Consider the following 25,882-nt stretch of genomic DNA (forward strand, 5'->3'; position numbering starts at 1 on the left):
GTCCCACAGTGCTTTGCACTCCATAAATATCACTCCTCCTCCCTTTCAACTTGAGCTCCATGAAATATGACGCCACGGTCCACTAAAGCACAGCTGCACTGTCATTGGTCTCGAGTCTCGGGCATCCCCTCATTTACATAGGGGGACACTATTCATCACCCTCGTAATTAATCCAAGGCAATTACACCAGTCTGAAGGACCTCCTCTCCTAGGCCGGGTGCATTATTACCACCTACTCTTAGTAAAATTAGGCTCGCTCTCCCTCTAGCTGAGTCACATGGTGGCTTTTTCTCTCCTTTCTTTTTGTTATTCCAACCAATTAAAGTCACTATGATTTTCTTTACTCGGCCTAAGAGAAATACCATCAGTATTATTGCTGGTTTGACATTTTGGTTTTCCATTTGTTAAATTTTATTAGCAATATTGGAAATGTGAATTACTGTATCTTCGCGGCCACAACGCTCTTCGGAGGAGTTCACGCGCTGTCGGTGGTGCTAAATACACCTGCTATAAACCTCTCAGGATCCGCACTTCATTTGGGACTGCTCGGGGACAACCGGATAGGCGATGGGGAGAGAAATCATGGCCAGTGCAGAATACCACTAGTAGCACCAAAGAAATGTAGCGTGCGGGATGGCCCAGGGACAGCCCAGACTGAATGGCTGCTTCACGGCAGGTCCCTGATTGTCGGGGTCATACACAGCAAAGCACCTGCCCGTTCGAGCCCACTCTTGCTGCAAAAACTCTAATAACCTCTTGGGGAGAGCCTTTGCTGAACTGGCTGATAAACCAAACACGGGGGTCAATTTACCTATAAACTCACATCAAATTGTATTTAATCCTTTTCTGTTTCTAAATCAAAACACCAGGAGATAGCAGGAGGGATGGGGCACACTTGCATGAAGGGATGTAGGAAAACCTTGCTAACCCGTCCCCAACACTCACAGCACCCGCAGTGCCACCAAAGCACACCCAAAGCACACCACACAGACACTGAGCTGGAGACGGCTGCTTTACCAAGTCCCAGAGCCTCCCCAAACAGACTTACAGCTCAATCATGTATTTTCCTGGGATACCTAGTTAACCTCCTTGAGTTGTAACTAACTTACTGAGTTTGGCTGGGGTGGTAGTGTTAGTCATATTACACTAGGGAATAGATCATTAAAAATAATCTAGAATGTTGTCTCCATGAGGGCATGGACTGTGTCTATCATGTCCCTTGTATGTCCCCAGTATGGAGGAGAATGTCTGGTATACAGTAGGTACTCAATAAATACCTGCTGAATGAATAAACCCATCAGCCACCTGCACCAGGGGCAGCTCTGCTGTGCTCAGTCAATATACCTGGATGTACTTTCTGTCTTTGAGCCTCTCTGCCTCTGTTTCCTCATCTATAAAATGGGGATATTAACAGTGCCTGCTTCAAAGGGCCGCTCTTGGACTAAATAATTATGTATGGAAATAGTGTGTGTATATGTCCACACACCTACCCACATATGTCCCCGTGTGTGCAGAGACAGACAGACACACAGGTGGAGGGGTAGAAGAGAGAAAATAGCACATAGTCTGCTCTGTGCTGTGAGCATAGCTGCTCTCAGAAAAAAGGACACTATTATGAATCTTATTTTGGGTTAGCATTTATCACGTCTGGTTCATATGCCTTACTGAGCTGATCCAGCCTTGAATACACCTTAAGATCCAAATGAGGTCAATTCTTCTATTTCTGGAAAAGTCATGAAGGAAATCCAGGGTTTGGAACAAGCCAGTGTGTTTCCAGGAGTTCCCTGTCACTCACTGTTTGGTGCCATCGTGCCATTAGCTACGTCTATACCGATGAGCACCTGTGAGGAGCAATGATTTCACAGCGAAAAAAAAAAAATCTATGCAAACCATTAATCCTGTGTGCAAATGATACATTAGGAATTTTTTTCTATCTGAATACTAATATATAATTCTTGCAGAAAACGCACCACATGACTCATGCGATGGTCTGAAAAATATTCCATAATATTGCATCAATATTCATTTAATAAAGGAGGAAGTTTGCATTGCTTATGGTATTTCTGTTTGGTTCCCTCAGCTTTCAGACACGATCCAGTGGAGTTGGTCCAGCAACATCTCTGCCTTGTCAGTCATTCAATTAAGCAAGAAAGCTTGCTATTCATTTTATTTCTGTATATGTTAATGTTAAAAACTAATAGAAAACAGCTAGTAAATTGTCCCCTGCATATATTGGACACAGCAACAATTACTCTGGCAGAGAAGATATAATAAAAGAGGAAATTTTAATAGTATCCTTATTCCATTTATTCTCTTGGGCTTCTGTTCAAAGGCACTGTAGAAATTAACAATTATTTCTTCTCATTGTTTTGATGATCTTTTTCTATTATGCTCCTACCCGACTTAAAATAAAAATAATTTAAACTTACATTTTTTATTCAATTTTATTGTGCCCTGAGATTTACATGCCAGGCATGAGGAAGAACCGAGAAAAATCGGAAAGCAGCCCAGAGCTTTCCCTTCTTGTTCCTCCGACAACTCGTTGAGGCCATGCCAGTCATTAGCGCTACTCAGATGATCTTGATCTCAACTATGAAATTCACATAATAAAAATAATTATCTTATACATCACTTTATTGACAAATATGTCTGTCTCGTACTTATGAATGTCTGTCATATGCTATATCTAAATAGTTGATATAGCTTTGCTCTATAAAGCAATTAACTCAGTTTATATGGCAAATTGTCTAAGGATTTCTCCAGAATGCTTGGGGAAATCTAACAAACTAAAATATTCTCCAATTTATTGACATGCTACCATGTTGAAAAAGTAGGCCATCAATAACCCGCTTTCTTTTGAAATCTGGGATTTTATTACAAGTCAGGGACTATGAGAGCCCTGGCTTGGCTGAAATAAAAAAAATAAGAAAAAAACAATTTTATCTTATAAAGAGCACATTTGTTCTTTGTTTTGGCAGAGGAAAATGTTGTCATGATGAATGGAAATGTGCAATCAAGATGATATTATTTAAAACGGGAAGTTTTTCCCGGTGAAAATCGCATCAGAGCCACCTCAGAGCCACTAGAGCATTTTTCAGTGTAAGCCACCTTCACTTTTCCATGGTGTCTCTCATCCTCTCCATGGAGACTTGGCAGTCCCCTGGCCCTGACAGGCACACGCCCAGGGCCATGTGACCCTCCCTCGTCCTTTTTCTGGGATGAAGTCCACACAGCCATGTGTCTGTCCCGGTCCAAGAAGATGCAGGGTCCTATTAACGCACAGGTTGATCTCCGCATACAGACTGTTTTGTAAACGTGCTAGTTTCTCACTGCTGCGTAGCAATCACCACAAAACAACACTCCTTCACGATCGTGCTGTCTCCCCGGTCAGGAGTCCGGCCATGGCTTAGCTGAGTCCTGCTCAGGGTCTTGGGCTGCAATGAAGGCATCAGCGCGGCTGTGTGCGGTCGTTGGCAGAATTCTGTTCCCTGTGCCTGCAGGACTGAGGTCCCCACTTTCTGGTTGGCTGTCAGCCGTGGGCTGTTCTCAGGTCACAGAGCCTGCCACCCCACGACAACGTTCTCCGGGAGCCTCTATCATGGCGAATCACTCACAGCCAGCAGGAAGCGCCCTTAAAATAGTTAAGGTAATTCATCAGATCACTCAGACCCACTCAAGGGAAGCTCCCTTGGATTCACTCAAGGTCAAGCTGATCTGAGCCTTGATTACACATGCAAGGACCCTTCACCTTTACCAGAGACAAACACAGTCATGGGGGCCACGTGCATCATGCCTACAGGCCCTGCCCATTTTCAGGGAGGGGACTTTTTTGGGGGGGTGGACCCCAGGGGCATGGAATTTGGGGGACCAACATAGAGTTCTGCCTACCAGAGTAAAAATCCAGAATCTGAGCGCTCTATGAACCTAGAAAAATTATCTAAAACCTGGGCATTTTATCTATAATTTGCCTTAGATGCCTGGAATTCTCAGAGATATAAATAAATCCAAAGGCAATGACTGCTCGCTCCTGTTGTTTCTATCGCCTCCACTGGGAATAGTCTTAAATTATCTCATCTCCCATACTCCAGCTCCCCTTGAAACAAATCTTTGCTCAGATAATCATGAAAAACTACAGCAGAGTGCCCTTCATGGAGGGAGAATGTCAGGAACCCTCAACTGTTGACGGATGTCCACGTCCCGCTATGGATCCAGAAGCTCAGCTCCAAGATGGAGGAAGTCGGTGTGTGGTCCGGTGGGGCCAGGACGAGGGACTGGTCCATCCTCGTTCTGCACCTGCACCGAATCACCTTGCCTGTCCGTGAGTACCAAGGAACTCTCTGTTCTCAGCTTGGACCAAGGGACACAAATTTGAAATCTCATCTGCTTTAAGCGGCTCACTAGCCTTGGCCCATCGGTTTCTGCCTCCCGTCCTGCAGTCAGAGGGATGCCTCAGTCAGGCTGTCCCTGGCTAGCCATTGTCTTCCAACAGATCTACCCCATCCCTTCTCTTGACTTGGGTACTGTCATTTCGGCCGTGTGATAGCCTGCAAAGGGCCTCCCCAAACATCCACATCCTATTCCCAGAACCTATGGCTAGGTCACCTAACATGGTAAAAGGGAGTTTGCTGGTGTGATTTCATTGAAGATCCCAAGGTAGGGAGGCCCACCTGGATTACCCAGTCACAGTTCGATGCAATCATGTGGGGTCTTATTAGAAGGGGCAGGATCAGAACCAGGAGTAGGACATGTGAAGAAGAAAGAGGGTGCAGTGATTTGAGGGAGCCTGCACAGGGAATGCAGGAGCCTCTAGAAGCTGGAAAAGGCAAGGAACGGATTCTCTCTGGGAGCCTCCAGAAGGAACCAGTCTGGCTCACACCCCGACTTTAGCCCTGCGAGACTGATTTTAGGCTTCTGACCTTCAGAACGGTAAGACAATAAATTTATTTTGTTTTAAACTCCTAATTTTGTAGTCATTTGTTACAACAGCAACAGGAAGCTGATGAAGGTAAGGACGGGTGTCTCCGTCAGCGGCTCTAGGTGGCCAAGACTCCACCTCTCTGCCTATGCTGTATTGGTGTAAGCTGCGCTTGGCTCTTCAACTGGGCCTTCTTCTGTAAAGCCCCATGACACACTAATACTAGAGCTGGAACAAAAACCAGTCTCCCAAGAGGCAAGAGTACCAGCTAAGCCTTGAGACTGGATAATTTCTGCACTGGCCCAATGGGCCCCTTGAACATCAGAGGGCAAAAGACATGTTGTTGGCATCTTGGCCAACATCAGAGCCTGTTTGTCCCTACTCCTGCTGGGCGGGGGGAGTGATTTCATGTGGTGTTTGAATTTTTCTAGAGGAAAATGTACCTGTCAGTTTCATCTAACTTAAATAATGCATTAAAAAAAACCAGAAAAATTGGGGTGCCATTATTTCATTTCTTAATTCAGTCAGGAGGCATCGTTCAAGATAATAGAAATAAAAATAGAGGATTAGATGCATTATTTCAATTAACAAGGTAACAAATGTAAATAATATTGACGATGGTGGTATCAAATGTAGGAACAAGTTCGTGAGCTTCTTGGAGACGAGGCGACATCCGTCTTCAGTAGGACAGTTATCACTGTTAAAGTATTAATGTAGCTCCATTGACCTTGGTAAGTAGCCACTGCTCATGTCCCTTCCCCTCCCACCACTACCATGTAGCCTATCCCCTTCCACTGGATTGGATGCCCTCACATTCAGTAACTAAAGGGGTAACACGTGGCAGGCAGGCACCCGTGAAGCCCTACCCCAGCACCTTGACCGGCACATGTCAACTGGCTGATGCTGGTGCTACCAGTTGTCAAAGAGTTTCAATATCACCCATGAGTATAAAGGCAAGTTTAATGCTTATCTCCTGCATTAAAGTATCAATATTACACAAATCTGATAAATCAAGTAATAGAGTTAAAAGCATATTATCAAAAATAATAAAGGCCAACCAGACCAGAAAGGACAAGCAAGTTATGTCCAGGGAGGAGATTGGAGCAGGGGGGACAGGATGGGAAGTTGCTGGTCTCCATTCTCAATGCCTCTGCACTATTTGATTTATTACCATATATTTTTTCCTCTATTAAAAAAACCTAAAATTAAATAAATGAAATGAAGTAAATTAGGCAACCCCCAACCTCCTTCAAGTTGTAGATGTTACATTTGCCTGCTATTCCGCCGACACTGCCATTATTCCTCACTGCAGGTTTACGCCTGCCAAGCAAATGTTCTCCACCTAGGAGGACTCCACTACTGACCACAACTGTCTCTTCAGTCTTTCAACAAACAGTCTTTTATTCTTTCCTAGTGGTCTCTCCAGAGACAACACCGTGCACTCACCAGGTCATGTCATTTTCTGCTTCCAGGACATGGTGGAAGACTACACGTCCTGGGCTCCATGCAGCTAGATTGGGGCCATGCTACTGGTTCCAGCAGCTGGGCTGTGGGCAGCTATGCTATGCGTCAATTCTCATCCAAAATCCAGGAGAGTGAATGGTAGATCTCTGTGCTCTCTCCTGTGCTCCCACTGGGATCTAGAAACCATGTGCTGAGGTGGAAGGGTCACAACATGGGAGCAGCCTGGATTACTGAGTTGCTCCATGGAGGACAGTCACCTGGGGGGTTGCCCAACCCACGGCAGACTTTGCATGGGTGAGAAATAAGCTTCTGGGTTTTGTTCTATCAGCAAAGCTTAACCCATCCTGACTAATACATGGTAAAAATAGAGCTATGCTCTGGTGTAATGTCTATGTCTTAGAAGTCATAGAAACTTTTAGGTGGATAGAGTGTCTGCTCTGCCGCCGTATCAAATAGGATGGCAGATCTTCCCCATCACCCAGCACCTTGTTTTTACTAACCACAAACTCTAAATGTCATTTTGAAAATGCAACTGATGTTCCAATGTACAAATCAATGCAAAGTTGTCTCTTTGGCTACTGGAAGACAAGTTTGTTCCTTTCCTTCCCATTTCTTTGTTTTTCTTTTCTTCTATACTTAAGCAACACACCCTGATGGATAGAGCAGAGACACTGACATGAAGCATCAGGCATCTCAGAAAGGCAGGGCTGGGTGTGTCCTGTGGCCAAGAGAGGTGAGCACCACACATGTTTTTAAAACGTTTTTCTCAAAGTATCTCTTATTATTTAGAATGCCAAGAGTAATGGAGGACTGTGGACCCACTTTGTCTGGGAGCCAAACGTCTTCAACCTCTTGCTTTGGTCTTCTTTTTCCAAAAGAACCCTATTCTTTGTAGAAAGTAAATGGGTACAAATCCCCACATCCAAGAAAGCTACCTGTATAGCCACTTACCTCATTCGGTCTTCTTGGAAACTTCCAGAACCTTCCAGATGGTATGGTGGAGAGAGGTGGGAGAATGTTGAGAACAGGGCTAGCCTGGGATGTGGAAGGGAGCTAGTAAGAGGCAGTTAGAGGTTTGCCACCCAGGGAAAGCTGTTAGTATCAAAGCATGTCCCCCTCCACTGTGCCTACCAGCACTGATGAATCCTGATGGGGCTGCAACGTGGGAGGCCAGGGCCAGGGCTAGCAGCAGGAGGCTGCTGGCAAGCATGGAGCTTAGCCCTGATCCAGGAGAGCCTCCAAGTAGCCACGGAGTCTTTGCAAAGTGCAGTTCTGCTGAGGGGAGCTGCCTTCCGGTAACCCAGGCTTACATTTGCTGAGAAGTGTGAGGCCACTTTTCATGTATTTTTAATATTCTGGTTATCATGCAAAAACTCATCGATGAGAAAGTTTAAGCAGTGTGCAAACAAGGCAGCCTGCTGAGCCGTGTTAAGGTACCTAGTGCACCATGTCAACATGCCAAGCCCCACGTTGTGTTTCTGATTATATTTAATAACACCAAATTAGCCTTTCTTAATGTAACATATTGTGCCTGCAACGCTATTTGTCTGAACTAAAAACACCCCTTCCTACTTTTCAGTTGTAATAAAAGGACTCACGTGGTGACCCAAATTTCTAGCCATTTTCATGCATTTGCAAAACAGTAGGAAAACAGAGCAATTCTTCTCTGAAACCAGCCAGAGACAGGCATGCTGAAATGGGCTCTATTACCCAGGGGCATGGCGGATTGTTCCAAACATCTGGGATCCGAGTATTCAGCATTACTCGCAGTGGGACCAAGGCCATTCCATCCTGAGGGTGCGGCTCCCATTTCTCCTTCCTGCACCCGAGCCTCCTGATAAAGCCAGGAAAGTGTCATCCTGCAGCAGGTCTCAGCTCCTGCTTTCCAGGGAGCCCAGCTTCAGGCTGGGCTGAGGCCTTGCGCTGCACCTGCCTTGGAAGTCATGCAGGCTAAAGCAGCTGAAGGGGGAAGGTCAGGAGACAGGTAGTGCCCCACAGTCAAGGAGAGAGGAGCGCACGGTGAGAGCACGGGGCTTAGTTCTCTTACTGCTGGTCTTGTGTTTCATTCACATATTATACTTTTCCATCTTCCCTTGCTGCCCCAAATAATTCTGAGTTCCAACATCAAGTTTATTTCCTGCTTGTTTTGAAGCGAGCGAAGGTCATGGTGTACTCGGAGTTTGAGGCTGGGTGTGCAAGGAAGCTGAAGCTTCAGCCTACAGTCTTCTTTCTTTTTCCATGCCCTCTCGTCTTCCAGGAATCCTCCGGAAGCTTTCATTAAATGAACACAAAGAGAAGAAGCTCCTGCTGGCAGCTTGGTGATGCAGGACACGATGTGACAGAGGGCCCCCAGCCCAGAGCTCGTGCATTTTGGGCTCCTGTATGATGACGCGGCAGGGGTTAAAGGCACGCAGGTCTACACATACGACCCAAAACAGACTCAGCCCCTGCTGGGCTCTGACAACCTGGGTTTGAGCGGGTTTAGTTACAATATCAAGCAGTGAAAGACTAGGAAGTCAAAACTGTACCCAGAACGTGAGGAAGGCCAAAGGCATTTTCAGGTATGGACAAAAGGGGAAAGTCTGGGCTTGACAGCTTCATATGAAGAAAAGAAGGAGCAAATTTCCCCAAATACTAACCTCAGGAATGTAGTGTGGAATGGTAATTCAACAAAAGCAAAACTCTCTCTATTAAGATATCTTCCTTCTGGAAAAAATCTAGAGATGCTAAAGCTATTGTTAGCCATTGTTTAAAAAAAACTGATGTATTAATTAATATATATGTGGCTGATAAAAGTAAATATTTCATTTTCATCTTCAATAACCCCCCTCCACAAAAATCAGAAAACTTTGAAAAAAGAGCAATTGGAAGAATCCCCACTTTCACATATGAACAAACACTACAATGCATGTCACATGCAGTGGAAGTGTTCCCCCCAAAAACCCAGAGGACCACAGACAAAGGATTTAGACCAAACATTCAAGTCCTGGCATACGGGAAACAACGGAGTCATTTGAACGCACGCAGGACGGATGCGTTTTCCAATGCATCGTCCTAAGTTATCGGTTAACTATTTTCCAAAAAACAAAGCTACACCCTTACCTCATATCTCACCACAAATAAATTCCAAATGAAATAAACAAGCCGATGAAGAATAACACAGAAGGAAAAGTAATAAATAAACATGATCTTAAAAAAATGCATAGTCAGTGAGAGAAAAACCTTCCCAAGCACGAGACCTAAATAAGAAAACAGAAGAAATTGCTAGAAGCTTGTCTGAACAAAAATGAAACAATTGCTGAAAAGGGGAAATGTGTAATAAAAAATTAAAACTCTAACCCATTGATAGAAAATTTTTTTGCTAAATAGATGACCGGCCCATGGTTATTGTCCTTAAGATAAAAGGAGCACTTGCAAGCCAATAGAAAACGATGAATGAAAAAAAGGGAAAGAACATAGTGAGGAGATTCACAGAGGAGAAATAGGAAGAGAGAACATACTTCCACAGGAGCGATCAAGCATATCCAAGTCTTGGGTACCCACTTGCCAGAGTTCCTACTGGATCCTTCCTGCTGCTATTCTGTTAGGGTTTTGTTTCACTTCACTTTTTAATTATAATACCGGGGGGGGGCACCTGGGTGGCTCAGTTGGTGAAGCTTCTGCCTTCGGCTCACGTCATGGTCCCAGGGTTCTGGGATTGAGTCCCACCTCGGGCTCCCTGCTCTGCTTCTCCCTCTGCCCCTCCCCCCTGTGATCTTTCTCTCACTTGCTCTCTCAAATAAATAAAATATTTTTTTAAAATGATGATACCAGAGTCCTCATTAACCTGATAGAAGAGAGGGGCATTCTCATATATCCCCGGACAAAAATCTGGGTAAAAGCTTTCTAGAGGCAAATTTGGCAAGATGTATAAAGTTTATTGAAATCATGCATAGTCTACGACTCTGCGATTTCATTTCTTGGAATTTTTTCCGAAGAAAAACTGACAAGTCCAAAAAATTCATGTGTCAATCAAGTCCAACACAGTATCATTGATAATATTGAAAGCTTAGGAAAAAATCTAAATCTGGGTCCACAGAAGCCTGAGCACCCTAACAGTGAGAGCAACGATATTTACCTCTCAGCAACACCTTGAAGGCGGGGTACGGCGAGATATGCCCAGAGTCTGGCACGGGGACGGGGTGTATCCTGTTACAATCAGTATTGCTCTTGCTGTTTCAGCCAGAGCCATTAAGGAAAATGTCGGAGAAATACATGTGTTCACCTGGGGAGACTTGAGATACAGTAAATGCAGAAAAAGCCAGCTACAAAACAACAATTACGGGAAAATCCTATTTTTGAAAAGAAAAATATATAAGAATATGTATCATAAACATTCTGAAAGGAAATACACCAAATGTTAATAGCACCTATCCACGAGTTCTGGGAATACGCAGCAATTCTTTTATTCATAATTCTCTGTATTTTCTTATTTATCTACAATGATTATATATTTCTAGGGTAATAAAAAAAATAAAACATTGTAACTACGAAGACTGTAGATACAAGGAAAGTATTTGTGTTACAATAGAAAGTGAGGAAATACACCAAGCGGTGTATACACCAGTTTCAACTTTGTTAAAATACTCATGCATGTGAAGTCGGGTGTGGAAGTTGGCGCAAAATGAGTACAGTGAAGTTGTGATGCCAGCAGCTCCTCAGGGGGCAGAGAGGAGCTCCTGCCCTGCACCCGAACACCTCCCCGCTGACAGACAAGGTTGGGAGGACCCGCCTGGGGTTCTCTGTGTGCATGTGTCCGTGTGTCTCTGTGTGTGGGTCTGTGTTCAAGTCTGTGTGAGTGTCTGTGTGTGTCTATGTGTGCATCTCTGTGTGTGTCTGTGCGTCTCCATGTTTCTCTGTGTGTATGTGTGTATCCATGTGTGTCTCTGTGTGCATGTGTCTGTCTCTGTGTGTTTGTCTTTGTGTGGCTCTGCACATGTACGTCTCTGTGTGTGCACAGGAGGAAATGAGACGCTGTCACTGGATTTTAACGGGCTAACTGCCTTCCTCAGGCTAACTGCACTGACTCTGCTGCTCTTAAGGGACAGTGGTCATGATGGAGGGGACCCCCGTGACACTGGTGGGAGCATTGAGGGCAGCGGCTCAGACAGACCACTCATCCAGTGTGTGCAAAGATGTGGGGACCCGAGGGCCCAGGGAGCACCCGGTGATATGGACCAACAAACACAGGGCAGGGAAGGGATAGGTGCCTGATGAAGGCCGGATGAGTGCAGCGTGCACTGTGGGCTCCTGAGGGAAGAAGGCGAGCGTCCGCTTAGCCCGGCGCGAGCATGGTCTGGCCAGCTCACGCTCTGCGCGCAGACGTGGACACTCCCCCTTTAGGCCTTGGAGACGCAGTGATCCTCACGCAGGTTTTAGCTCCGAGAGAATCAGGGGTTCATGGACTTGGATGGGAAAAACCACTGAAATGAAGGATACCCTTTAATTCTGAATGTAGGCAATAAAACCACAGTGGTATTAGCAATAGTGACAAAAATGAGGGGGAGTTTTGAGACACCTGCAACAATGACAATGTGCCAGGAAAAATCAGTATTTCTCAGCTCTCCAGAAAGCCCACCGTGAGAACTAGCTCTCGAATGCACTGGAAAAGCACATACCATAAACTTACTGTATGATCCTTGCCATCAATTTGGTTTTTTTCAATATCTAATAACTATTTTCAATATTTGGTTTCATTTCGTGGATTAAAAAGACCAGTCTGAGAAGGGAGTCCTGAGGCCACACTAAAGGCCAAAGTTGTCCAGAATAGAGAAAATGTCAGAGGCCCTGCCCGATGATCCCAGAAGCTTAAAGCCCCATTAATCAGTGACTTCAGGTTGTAAATTAGGCAAAATAGGCATTTTCTAAGGGAACTGGTCCTCATTTCATATGTCCTGGCTTCCCAAACTTAAGTGGCAACTTCAGCTTTGTTCCAGCACTTGGTGCCAGGAACGCAAGATGAAAAGGAGGCCATGGAAGGAAGCCAACCACAATCCAGCCTTCGAGCCAGGAGAAAGCACAGACAAAGCTGGAAAATAAGCAAGGGGCTTTGTTATTATGGTAACTTTGGCTGGTGCAAGTAAACGCAGGCTTTAAAATGCCCAGGGTCACACAGAAGCAAAGATCTGGGGCCTATTTGCTTGGGAGCCAGGGATCTGGGGAGAAACCGCCAGGATCATCATTCTGGCTGGCACCATAGGGTAATGACCCAGAACTGGTTTGTTTTGACAGTTAAAACCCAAGGCAGATAACTGAGATAAGCACAGTTTAAAACCAAGCTGGCCCTCTCAGACGAGCCCGAAACCAAAGGCACCAGCTGCCCGAGGAGACTGCTTTCCTTTTCCTCCCACATGGGTAGCATTAAGCACAGGGCTTTACCCAGAAAGCAGCCTGGAATAGAGGTTGGCCAATAGAAGGAAAAGATGAGATGGCTGGTTTGCCATGAAGGCCAGTACACGTTTGGTCGGCAAACTTACCAAATGTTCACCTTAAGCCAGAGCCCATAGGAGCGGTCCCAGTATCTCAAAATCCAAGTCTCCCAGGAGAAAATGCTTGCAATTTATCTTTCTCCATCTGAGCTGAAGGCTGTGGTGCTCACATGCCCAGCCCCTGTCTGAGGAATGACTGTAACCCCTAACTTGGCATTCTAAGGATATCAAAGGATATTTCAATCAGTAAAACAAAATCCATAGGAAAACAAACAGGATATGACCCCTTCTCAAATATCAAGCCTCAGAGCAAATCTAGCTTATCCTCCCCCAGGAACGTTCCAAGTCCTGTGGTAACCCCTAGGATCGACTCCAAAGCAAAATTTGAAGGGATGTTGGGGAAACCTATAGAGGGAAGTGAACATCTCTGGCTAGGACAGGGCAGCCTGCGGCAGTGGCCTGACCCTGCCCTTGAGAACAGCTATAAAACCTGGATGGGAGGAAAAACCTGTTTAAAAACATTGGAAACCAATCAATACAGCAAGGATTTGAGGGTATGAGATATCAGAGGGAAAAGAAAAGCATTGGGGTGAGCCCTCCATTCACTGATGCTTTTTCCCCACTGGGTTATTTGCAAATTTAGAGCATAGGAAATAGAATGGAAGGAGAAAAAGTGGTAGCCCGGAAAAGTCTGGGTGAGCAAAGAAGACAACCGGAGTGCAGGGCTGTCAGAAAGTGAGGGGCTGAGATTCTAGTGTAAGGGGGGGCCCTAGAAAAGGAAAACCGATCCTCGGCACCCAATTCCCCCGGAGCATTTGTCAATGCTGAGCAATAAATGCAGACACAGGGAGAAGGAGGAGGAATCAAGAGGAAAGCAGGTGCTAAGAGGCTTAACAGCTAAGCAGGGGTTTTGGCAAACTCACAGTGCTGGAGAGACAAAAATTGAAGTTCAGAGCAGCTCACGGGGAGGGGCCTGGTGGGTTCTGCAGGTTTTTGGCTGAGACTCTGGAAAGACGACAGCCCAGGAGTAAGGGCAAACAATGAATAGGTCGCCCATTCCAAAGCTGGAAACCCGGCCTATACAGGGTCAAGCTAATCTTCCCACACTCATCCCCTTCAAGAAGAAAGTGATAACACCATCCGCGGCCTTCAGGATTTGCCTATGAAGTGTTGGCATTTAATTAAGAAATTATCAGACGAGACATGTTAATAGGAACAACTCATCAAAAATCAAGAGAAAAAAATTGGTAAGATGAACAGGTTCACAGGTGATCCAGGCATTCGAGTAATCAGAAATGAATTTGAATTATAATAACCATGTTTAAGAAAATAAGTGAAAAATAAAGAATTGCATCGGTGAAATGGAATCCATAAGAAAGAATCAAAGTGAAGAATAAAATATGAAACTTAAGAATTCAACAGATTTAACTGAAGATTAGACACAGCAGAAGAGAGGACAAATGAACTGATAAGCAGGTGAATATGAAATATCGAAAACTGAAAGGGAAAACACAGTCAATAGCATTACTGTTATACGGGACAGGGTAAATAGGTCTAACATACAATAATTGGAAAGGTCAGGATAAAAGTATCATTTAAAGATGTTGGGTGAGAATTTTCCAACTCTGACAGAAGAATTTTGAGACATTTCACAAACCTCTGAAAAACCACTTCATACTGAAACTGAAAATCAAAGACAAAAAAAATCTTAAAAGCAGAAATGGCCAAAGATAAACAAAGGAACAACAGTAAGACGCACAGCTATCTTTCCAAAAGAAATGAGGGGAGCCAAACGACAATGGAAAAGAAATCTTTAAGATGCTGGAAGAAAATAATAAGTAATTTAGGAATTTATGCTCATTGAAATATCCTTTGAAAATGAAGAATGCATAAAATTTGGAAAATGAGAATATTTCCAATAGACCCACATGAACATAAATATTAAAGCAAATTATTCAGACAAAAGGAAAATGGGCATAAAGATTCATGGTAATGCCAGAAGAAACAGAGACCATCAGAAAAGGTAAAAGTGAAGGTAAAATTGAAGGAATAGTGATTGAAACAACAATAATAATGTGTCGAGGGTGCTTTAGTGTACACAATTAAAATACAAAACAACAATAGCATAAGTGTATTTAAGGTATTATAAGGTCCTTGCATTGTTGGAAAAATAATAAAAGAACAAATTCGAGGTTGAGTCTAATTAATCAAGAATGTGCCAGTCACTTAGACCCACCAATAATCTGTACAGTAATCATTCAAAGAAAATAGCACAATGCATGCATATCTCACAAGCTGATTGACGGTGAGAATTAAGTAAATAATATTTCATTAAATTAATTGAGATCAAGATGGGGGAACGAGTGGGAATAAACAAACAAAACAAAACCACGAAGAATAAGAGGTTAGCTATAATCCCTACATAGCAAAGTTTGGATTAAATGTAAACAAAATAAATACACCAATTAAAAGCCCAGTATTATTTTTTAAGATAAAATGCTGCTTATAAATATTCTCAATGCTATCTCTTTTATTTGCAAAGACACTGTGGAGCTGAGAGTAAAAGTGAAAAGGATGATCCATCCCATGCAAACATCAGCCCAAAAAAGACGCATGCACTTGTTTTCATACCAGAGTAGACTTGAAGACAAAACTGTACTATTAGAAATAAAGGGCGATTGGACAATAATTAAAGAGATGATTCAGGGGCGCCTGGGTGGCACAGCGGTTAAGCGTCTGCCTTCAGCTCAGGGCGTGATCCCGGCGTTCTGGNAGAGAGATAATTCAACAGTAAGGTCAAAGAATTCCAAACTTGTTCCACCTCAAAAAATAGCCTCAGTATATAAAGCAAACCAGACAAGAGTAAAAGTAAAACCATAGAAATACCCAAATTTAATTGTTTTAACACCCATGTATCAATGGAAGATAGAATAAGCAGAAAAAAAGAAAATCAATAAGTTTATGGAGGGTTTAAAAGCCACAATTAACAAATTTGACTTGTTTGACATGCAGAGAACACCATACCAAATACCTGTAGGATACATAGTCTTTACAAGTACACACAAAACATTTCTTAAAACAGAATGTGTGTTTAATCATAAAGCAAGTGTCAACAAATTTCCAAGAACTGAAATCATAGAGAATATGTCCCATGACCAGAGTAGGATTGAGCCAGAAATCAATAACAAAAAGATGACCAGAAATCTTTTCCTAATTTTTTGGAAATTAAGCAATATAGTTTTAAATAATACACAATAAAGAAGTCACAATGAAAATTAGAAGATATCTTGGACCAAATAATAATGCAAACAAGATATACCAAAAGTTGCAAATAAAGCAGAAGCCTTGAAGTCATATACTGGAAATGTGGGACACCTGGAAAGTGATCGAAGTCAAAGGCGCTTAAACTTTTTGGTTTCAGGCACCCTTTGTGTCTTAAAAATTATGGCTGATCCCAAAGAACTTCAGTTCATCTGAGTAATATCCATCATTATTTACTGTAATCTAAATTAAAACTGATATACTTTAAAAACATTTATTAATTCATTTTAAAATAACAATAGTAAATCAATTACATGTTAACATAGATAACATCATTTTTAAAAAAAGAAATTATATTCCCGAAAGCAAAATATTTGGTGAAAAGGTTGGCACTGTTTTACATTTTTGGAAATTTCTGTAATGTCTGGCTTAATGGAAGACAGCTGGATTCTCCTATTTGCAGCTGCATTCAATGTTGTGATATTTTGTTTTGGTTAAAGTATACAAAGAAATTCAGCTTCACACAGATATGTAGTTGGAAAAAGGAGATTATTTTAATAACCTTGTCAGATAATTGTGTATGGACTTCTTTGATACCACACCAAAATTTGGCAGGTGTAGTTTCATAAAGGCCAATTGTAATGTGAAATCTGAACCCATATGAATGCACTTCCATACTCTTACACATAAAAACACATTGATCCATCTTACACATTGAATGGATCTTAAATCATATATGATTTCATAGCACTATAGAATGGTCACTTGAAAAGCATTGATTTACGGAGTTACAAAGATCTTTCAAATATTGATACATGTCTTTATATAATATTTTTAAATTATATTCATTAATATCTCTACTTATCTCCTCATAAAAGTCTTAAAGTATTGGGAAGTTACAAAGTCCACAGAGAGACCAGCCATCCCAGTTTGCCTGGGCGGTTCCAATTTTCGCACCTAAATCCCTGTCAACTAAGGAAACCTCACGCTTCCAGGCAAACCAGCATGATCGATCAATAGTTGACGGATTGTAAGTCTTCCAAATTTTTAAGTTTTGCTTAAAAGCTTGAATTTTATCATTGGCAATAAATAATCTCAATTATCTTCCTTGAAAGGACAAGCTCATTCGATTCTTCTTCTGAAAAAAAAAAAAGTCTGCTAAATATCCAAGTTGGCATAATCACACTTGTCAGTTATCTTGTCAAGTAAAAATAGTAAGCTACCAAAATAACTGGTTAATTCACCTTGCATCTCAATCACGACAGTGTTCTCTGAGTCCAGCTTTGGACATGAGTATTCAGCAAGAAATGCTTTATGCAAACTTCTCATTTGCCATGCAGAATATTAAAAGAAAAATAAAACTAATATTTTTTACCACTCATCCCATATATTTTTAAGTGAAACTAGCATTTTGCATGGAAGTACGTTGCATTAAAGAATGTACTGTTTAGTGGCTCCTGGGTCGCTCAGTCAGTTAAGCATCTAATTCTTGATTTCAGCTCAGGTCATGATGTCAGGGTCATGAGTTCACGCCCTGTGTTGGGCTCCATGCTGGAGGTTGAGCCTTCTTGGTATTCTTTCTGTCTCCCTCACCCGCTGCTCTCCTCTCCATTCTCTCTCTCTCTTTCTCTTAAAAAAAGGGGGGGGCTGCATGGTTTAGTGCTATGATGCTAATTCAAGGTAGGGCACCAACAGTTTTGTTCATCATTGCTTTCACACCATTAGTGTAAGGGACAATGCGGAGGAAAAGGTAATAAATTATTGTATAATGTTGTTTTAGTATTATTATGAAAATAGTTTTGAACTTGTAGAGCTCCTAAATTCCTTAGATACCGCCAGAGTTCACAGAAGACACTTTGAGAACTGATGACCTGCACACCCATATTAAGAACCGAAAATAAAAAGCAAATTGAGCCCAAAGAAATAAAATGTATGATGGAACTTACAGATTCAATACTAGATGAACTTAATATCAAATTGGAGGTAGCAGCAGAAGAAAGAAGAGTAAAGATAAAAGCAGAAGGCGGCAAAATGTAAAGCCTATAGAGTTGAAAATAAACACACCCCAAAGTTCGCTTTTTGAAAAGTTTAACAAAAAAGAGATGGATGGATCTAGTGAATCTGATCAAGAAAACATGGAGCAACAATATGGATACCAGGAAAAACAACAACAAAAGGCCGTCTATATAAGTATTTTAGACATTAAAAAGATAGTTAAAAAGATGGTAGTTTGAACAACTTCATATCAGTACAATTGGGGAATTTAGGTGAAGTGGAAAAAGTTACTGAAGCATTCACAACTGACTAAGTAAGAACTAGAAAACCCAAAAAATTGAATGGGTATTAAAGAAACCAAGCCTGTAGCTCTAAGATCCCACAAGGAAAATTCAATGTCCACATGACTTCCCTGATGAATTCTTATGAACATTTAAGAAAGAAGTGGTGCAATCTTACACAAACTTTTTCAAACATTAGCAAAAGACAAACCACTTTCTCAATTTGTTTCTTGAGACCATTATAATCTCCACACCAAAATCTGACAAAGACATTATGAAAAAGAACAACTACAGGCCTATCTCTCTCATTAACATATAAGTAAATATACCAAATAAAATATCAGCACATTAAATTCACTGTGAAAGAAAAATTTAAATGCATCACATCTCCGTGGGGTTTATTTAGAAAATATAAGTTTAGTATACTATTTAAAAATTAGTCAACATAATTGGCTACATTGACAAAATAAAGGAATTTAATAAAATTAAGCATCCATTCATAATAAAAATATAAGAAATTAGAACTGAGGGAAGCTTACTTACCTTGATAAAAGACATGCACAATCGCACACACACACGCACATGTGCACGTGAACACACACACACACACACACACACACACACCAGCAAAGATCATAATTGCTGAAGAAATACTCAAACTGCCCCCTGAAGCTGGGAAAAAGACAAAAGCGCTTGCTATTATCACTATCATCAGAACACCATACTAGACATCCTAAGTAGTGTAATAAGGCAAGAAAAATAAAAATACAAGGGTTGGAAAGGAAGAACCAAAACATTTTTTTAGGTGACATGATTATGTACATAGAAAATCTTACAGGTAAATTATTAGACTTAATAAGTGAATTTATCAAAGCATCTGGATTCATGGTCAATGTATAAAAATCAAAATTGCATTTGCACACACTAGAAATAAACAACTAGAAAATGATTTTTTCATTGACACCAGTTATAATAGCATAAAAAATCATACAGCTAGGGGAAAAAATGTACTGAAAGATGTAAAATCTCTGCACAGAAAACAGCAAATTATTGAGAAAAGCTACAGATTGACCTGAATGGAGATACATATCATGTGCATTGATCAGCAGAGTCAATGGTAGTATAATTCTGTCAGCGCTCGAGAGAGTCAATAAAATGCTAGTCTTGAAATCCCATGGTATTTTTACATGTGAGGTTGATGAACTGATTTTAAAATCTACATGGAAATGCAAATGATACATTGAAGTCAAAAATGTATTACAGGGGCGCCTGGGTGGCACAGCGGTTGAGCGTCTGCCTTCGGCTCAGGGCGTGATCCCGGCATTATGGGATCGAGCCCCACATCAGGCTCCTCCGCTATGAGCCTGCTTCTTCCTCTCCCACTCCCCCTGCTTGTGTTCCCTCTCTCGCTGGCTGTCTCTATCTCTGTCGAATGAATAAATAAAATCTTTTTTAAACAATGTATTACAGTTTCCTAAGATAAAGATGTATTTCCTCAGTCAATAACTGGAACACATGATGAAAAGGGTAGAAGAAGCCAGAAACCTAAACACACGCAGGTATATATGGACGTACTTGCACGGGTGCATGTGCGTGGACATGCGTATGTTCTGTTAGCTTAATATACGACAAAGGTGCCTCTGTTGTTCAGTGGAGTAGAATGGTCTTTTCAATAAACGGTGTTGTAGTGGTTAGATATCCATGTGGAAGAAATGAAACGTGATCCCTATCTTCCACCATACACAAAACCAGGTGCCAGGTGGATCGTGGGCCTAAATGTAAATGACAATCAATAAAAGCTTCTAGAAGGTAACGTAGAAGGATATCACTGTGACCTCTGGGTAGGGAAAGATTTCCTAAATAGAAGACAAAAAGCATTAATCATGAAGGAAACAATGATTAATTGAATTGAACACAAAAATTGTCATTTATCAAAAGATATCATTAAAAGAAAAAAAAAATAAGGCACGCTCTCGGAGAGGTACTTTCAATACATATATTCAACAAAGAACTCAGATCCTGAATATAAAAGGAATTCCTACCATTAAGAAAAAGACAACTCAGCTTTTTAAAAAAAGTCAAAAGCATAATCCATAAAAAGGAAAATTGATCAATTTTGGATTTCATCAAAATTACAAACATTTGCTCCATGACAGACCCTGTCAAGAGGATGAAAAAACAAGCTACAGAGTGGGAGAAAATATTTGCAAACCACATATGCAACCAAAGAATAGTACGTAGAATATATAAAGACTTTGAAACTGAACAGGAATAAACCAGTAATCTAACTGGAAAACGGGCAAAAGACAAGATGAGACATTTCACCCAGGAGGTTGTACAGATGGTATCGAAGCACTAAAGATGTCCAATGTCATTTGTCATTAGGAAAATGCAACTAAAACCACAGTGAGGCGTCACCACACACCTACCAAGATGACTACAACCCAATCCAATAAAATACAGCACCAAATGCCGGCAAGGATGCAGAGAAACGGGTCACTCACACATCCCAGATGGGACTGTAAAATGGGAGAGCCATACTGGAAAACAGTTTACCAGTTTCCTTTACACACTAAACATGCAACTATCATACAGCCCAGCAATTGCACTTTTGGGCATTATCCTAGAGAAATAAAAACATGTTCACACAAAACCAGTTCTTGAATGTTCATAGCCAAAAAGCGGAAACCACTCCGATGTCCTTCAACTGGTGGATGGTTAAAGAAGCTGGCGTATGCATATTCTGGAACACTGCTCAGCAATGAAAAGGAATGGATGATTGATACACACAACAACGTGGATGAATCTCAAAGGCATTAAGCCGAGGGGGGGGAGCTAATTCCTAAAGGTAACAAACTGTATACTTCCAAATATAGCATTTCTGAAATGAAAGAATTATAAAATAGAAAACGTATCAGTGGTTACAAAGGATCAGCAATGGGGTGGGGGGGAGTGTGACTACAGAAGGACAACATGAGGGATTCTTGGGGTGATGGAAATGTTCTGTATCTTGACTCTCGATGTCAACATCCTGGTTGCAATACTGCACCACACAATGCGAGATGTTTCTATTGGGAGAAACTGGGTAAAGGGTATATGGCATCTCTCAGTATTATTTCTTATAATTACATGTGAATCTATAGTTATTTCTATATAGAATAGTTTCTATATAGAATAGTTTCATTAAAGAATAATTGCAAAATACCAAAAATCAAAGACCTGATGTGAATTTCACTAAAAATGGCTAACAGGTATATGAAATAGTATTCAACATAATTAGTCACCAAAGAATTGCAATTTATAACTTCGAAGAGATGCCACTACGTAGCCGCCAGAATGGAGGGGAAAATACTGCCAATACCAAGTATTGCATAGACGTGGAGCAGGCAGAACTCTTAGCCACCCCCGGCAAGAGTATGAGCTGATGCAAGCCACTTGGAAACCCGCTTGACAGAGTCTCACAAGGCTGACAGCTCACATAGTCTTCGACCTAGCAGGTCCACCACTGGACACATCCTCAAGAGTAATGTGTCTGTGTGTTCACCGAAGGACATGCACAATAATGCTCTTGGCAGTGCTGTTTGTAATAGCCAAAACCTGAGGAAACCACACAGACACCTATCAACGGTAGGACAGTTATACTGGCAGCCTTCCGTGCCATGGAATATTATGCACCAGTGAAAAGGTACAAATCATTGCTCCACATAACAGAATGGAGGACTCTCACAGAAACATTATTGAGCTAAAGAAGTCAGGTGCAGCAGACAAAAGAGTCAATAACACATAATTCATACACAAAACCTAAACCACAGTGATAGATGTCCAAATGGTAATTAACTTAGCGTGGCAGCAAGTGGAGGAAGCGGCAGGAAGACTCCTGCTGTAATATTCTGTATCTTAACAAGAAGGGATGCAACGAAACTCAAAGTCGTAAGTGCCAGGATGGGTAGAATTCATGACAGCAACCTCAGAACAGTGCTCTAGCTATTCAGGCTGAAAGGAGATGATAAAGAATATAGGAGGCAGGAGAAATTCGTGACAAAGAGTGCCCAGTGGTACAGTCCTTGATGCATGCACGGGAGCCAGAAACACGGACACCTCAGGGGCAGTCTTGTTCTCATTAAAGTGGTGGAGCGGCGCAAGGAGCTGCTTAAATGTGAACCCTCAGTCCTGCGGAGAGAAAGGCCGGGGATCATCCTGTAATAAGGGGCGAGTGGGGCAAGCAAGTGCGTTCGTGGAAGATGATCAGAGTATTATCAGGCAGATTAGAAGGGGAGTGATCTCTTGGTGATAGTGTCATGGTAGAAGGGCAGCTTTCTGAGTTGTCAATGAGAATGACTGGTCTTCAGTTTAGTAAAAACAACAACAACCACAAAAACCGTAATTTTACCTAAATTATAAAGAGCATTGCTTGCGTACTATAAATGGACAGCTCACAAAAGTCCGTGTCCTGCTGTTCCACATTTGCTTCACCTTCATGACCAGACACCAACTAGTTTCTGAGTGATTTATCCACCTCCCTGTGTCTTTATAGTTATTCGTGTTCCTCTTCAATATGTAATTTAAGAGGCTATGTAATTGACAATGCTGTGGGTTCAATTTTTATGGCAACTGAGAGATGACGCACAAGTTATTTCTCCAGCCTCTTACCAACTTGATCCTCAACACCGTCCTGTCTCGCTGAGGACAGTCCCAGTGGTCCAGAAACAGGTGAGCAAACAGGTACAAGTGGAGTGTGTTAGAAGGTGTGCTCACACGTGTTCACGCACGCACACCTCGGGTGCCTGGGCTGTGCTGACTGCAGCATTTAGCACAATGGAATCAGCCTCCGTAGCCCCGATGTATGCTGGAGGGATCCCACTTTCTTCCTCCTTCAGTTTGGGTCAAGAGCTCCATGTGTTTCTCTGCTTCCAGAACAGCACTGATAACGTAGGGTAATAGAAATGAAATCCATGCCTAAAATGATTAACATGTGAAGTCAAGTTCCTCCTGCTCAGAGAAGAGGAGGGAATTTAGACTGTGTTCTCCAATTACTACTGCTCAGTGCTATTTGCTGAACTTACAGGCAGAAAATATGCCTTTCAGACGTAACCCCCCAAAACGCCTAGTCTACCATGTATATAACTGTTATTTCCCCCATGAATAAAAAAATACTTGGAAAGGGGAAAACAAAACCTTCAAAAGTTCTCACCCACAGCTCTCTAAAACCTGCAGAGAATAAGGGATGGGCGATATCAACAACAGGAAGCCTCCATTTGTGGCCACATATCCCAGGGCAGCCGAGGCGCCTGGGCAGCAAGGGGTCCCATGGAGACCCTCAAGTCCAGTTCTGCCAGGACTGAACGGCACCATCAGATGGGAGCAGCTAGGAGGCTGACATGGGGTTGAGCATAAGTCATTAACGTCTGTAAGTCTGTACTTGAACAAAGCACCCCCTTGGCTTCTGGGGTAATGGCTAGGAGGGCAGAGCTCATTAACAGGCATCCTTTTCCAGCGAAAATGGTCCTGTCTTTAAGGAGGGTGACTGAAGAACTCTTCATAGAATGAACACAGCTTTCTCTCCTGTCCATGACTCTTTGGGTCCTTGCTTGCTTCTGGATGGAGAGGGAGAGAGAAATTAAAGGGAAATTCACATTGCTCATGTTCGCACAATCTAAAAATGGGTTAACCACAGATCCTCAGAGGCCACTCTATCTCAAAGCATTGGGTTTCCCCATCGTTATCTCCCGCATAATAATGTAAGGAGATGACATTATTGTGTGTCGACCACATGACCATTCTGTGCAAGGCTACACGTGTGCATGCACACACGACACGCGAGCATGTGCACACACACACACACACGCAGAGTGGACTGAGTTGAACGATCACTGCATCCTTTCAGTACTGAGGAAACACCAGGCCAAAGCTTCTCCATGGCCTCTTCTGCTTTCACTTGGGAGGCTCTATGTTCCCCATGCTGCAAACAACAGTTAAAAATTTAAGCCCAGACTCCCAGGGCATTTGAGGAAGGGGGAGCTTATGACCGCAGCTAGGGCAGGAGTCAGACCACGGAGATGCGTTTTGATTTGATCGACGACCAGGTCAAACTGCAGCTCTTGGAGCAGCATCTGGGGGCTCTTTTCCCAGCACAACCTTGCTGTGGTTTCTAGTCTCCCTGGGATCATGCAGCCTCTGGTCCCGCATCTCTTCCTCCCCAAGGACCCTGTCCCCACAGAGGAATCCCGCTCGGCGGCAGCCTGCAGGCTAGTAAAAAGAGAAGGACATCAGACACTGCTAAACCGCTGGGCCTGGGAGGGAATGATGGGCTCACAGATAAACATAATGGGGGCTGCGGAGAAATTTCAGGGACAAGGAAACGACATTTAATGCCCGAAGGGAAAAACCTGTGGCAAGCTCAGGGATATATTGCTGCGGCGGCAAAACTTGGCAGGGCCCCCGGCCCTTCTCAATACGGGATATGCGTTAATGGATCCAAAATATTGAAAGCAAATATTGACTCCGACTCCTAAAAAGCCTTTAATTATTTATTTTGAATAATTTGATACTCAAGTAAATCAATGCTAAAGCATTAATGCTATTTCTCTGTTTGTGCCAAATCAGTGCTTCGCAGTGGGGACCCAGTCCCTCTTTGCAGGCGAGCGCTCGCTCTCAGTAGGTAATCCATTTCTGCAGAGTGCCATTAAGTTAATTTCAAAAAGAACCAGTAAAGGTATATGGAGCAGGCAGTAATAGCATGGAAAAAATCCAAAATTACTAGACCCAGCAACAGAACTTGGATGCCATTTTCATGCACTAATAATTTGTAGTCTACGTATTGAAGGTAACTATAAACTGACTACTTTCCGTGCTAAAGCATTCGGGTAATTAAAAATACGCCGTTAGTTGTCTCTCTTTCAACATTTGGGAACAAGATGCCTTTTTTCTCTTCCTGAATAAATGCGGTTTGCAGACTGCATCCAGAGCGACACTGAAGTCTTGAGTCACGAAAATGATCTCGATGTCCTTGTTTTCCTCCCGGAGCCCGAGGTGGGTTTGCCCAGCAGGGTAGGGGTGAGCCTGGGACGCTCTGGGGAGGCGCCCGGGAAGTCGGCTGCATTTTAGCAGAATTACTACATTAGGAATCTGTTACTAAGAACAATTCTGGAAAAACGACATGAAATTAGACATCTGACAAAAGGAGGGCCCCACCAAAATACATCATATGCTTTTGTTTAGGGGGGAAATCAAAAAAACACAGGAAGGAAATAACTGTCGAACAACATTTTCAACTTCTAAGACCAGGTAAAGAGAAGCCAAACTACTTGAAGTTTCTATGAACCTCATATGTCAAACCGTTTCCTGCTCCTTCATTGAATCTCCCGGAAGAGCAGTCTTTTTCCACTTCTATCTTGTCCGCAACAGCTACTGTTTAGGTTGTTTTCATAAACTACCCATTTCTAGAAGCCCCTGTAGAAAAAGGATCAATTTAACCAAGGAAGGTTGAAAAAAAAAAAAAA

The sequence above is a fragment of the Ailuropoda melanoleuca genome, chromosome 6 (assembly GCF_002007445.2).
Source record: "Ailuropoda melanoleuca isolate Jingjing chromosome 6, ASM200744v2, whole genome shotgun sequence".
NCBI lineage: Eukaryota > Metazoa > Chordata > Mammalia > Carnivora > Ursidae > Ailuropoda > Ailuropoda melanoleuca.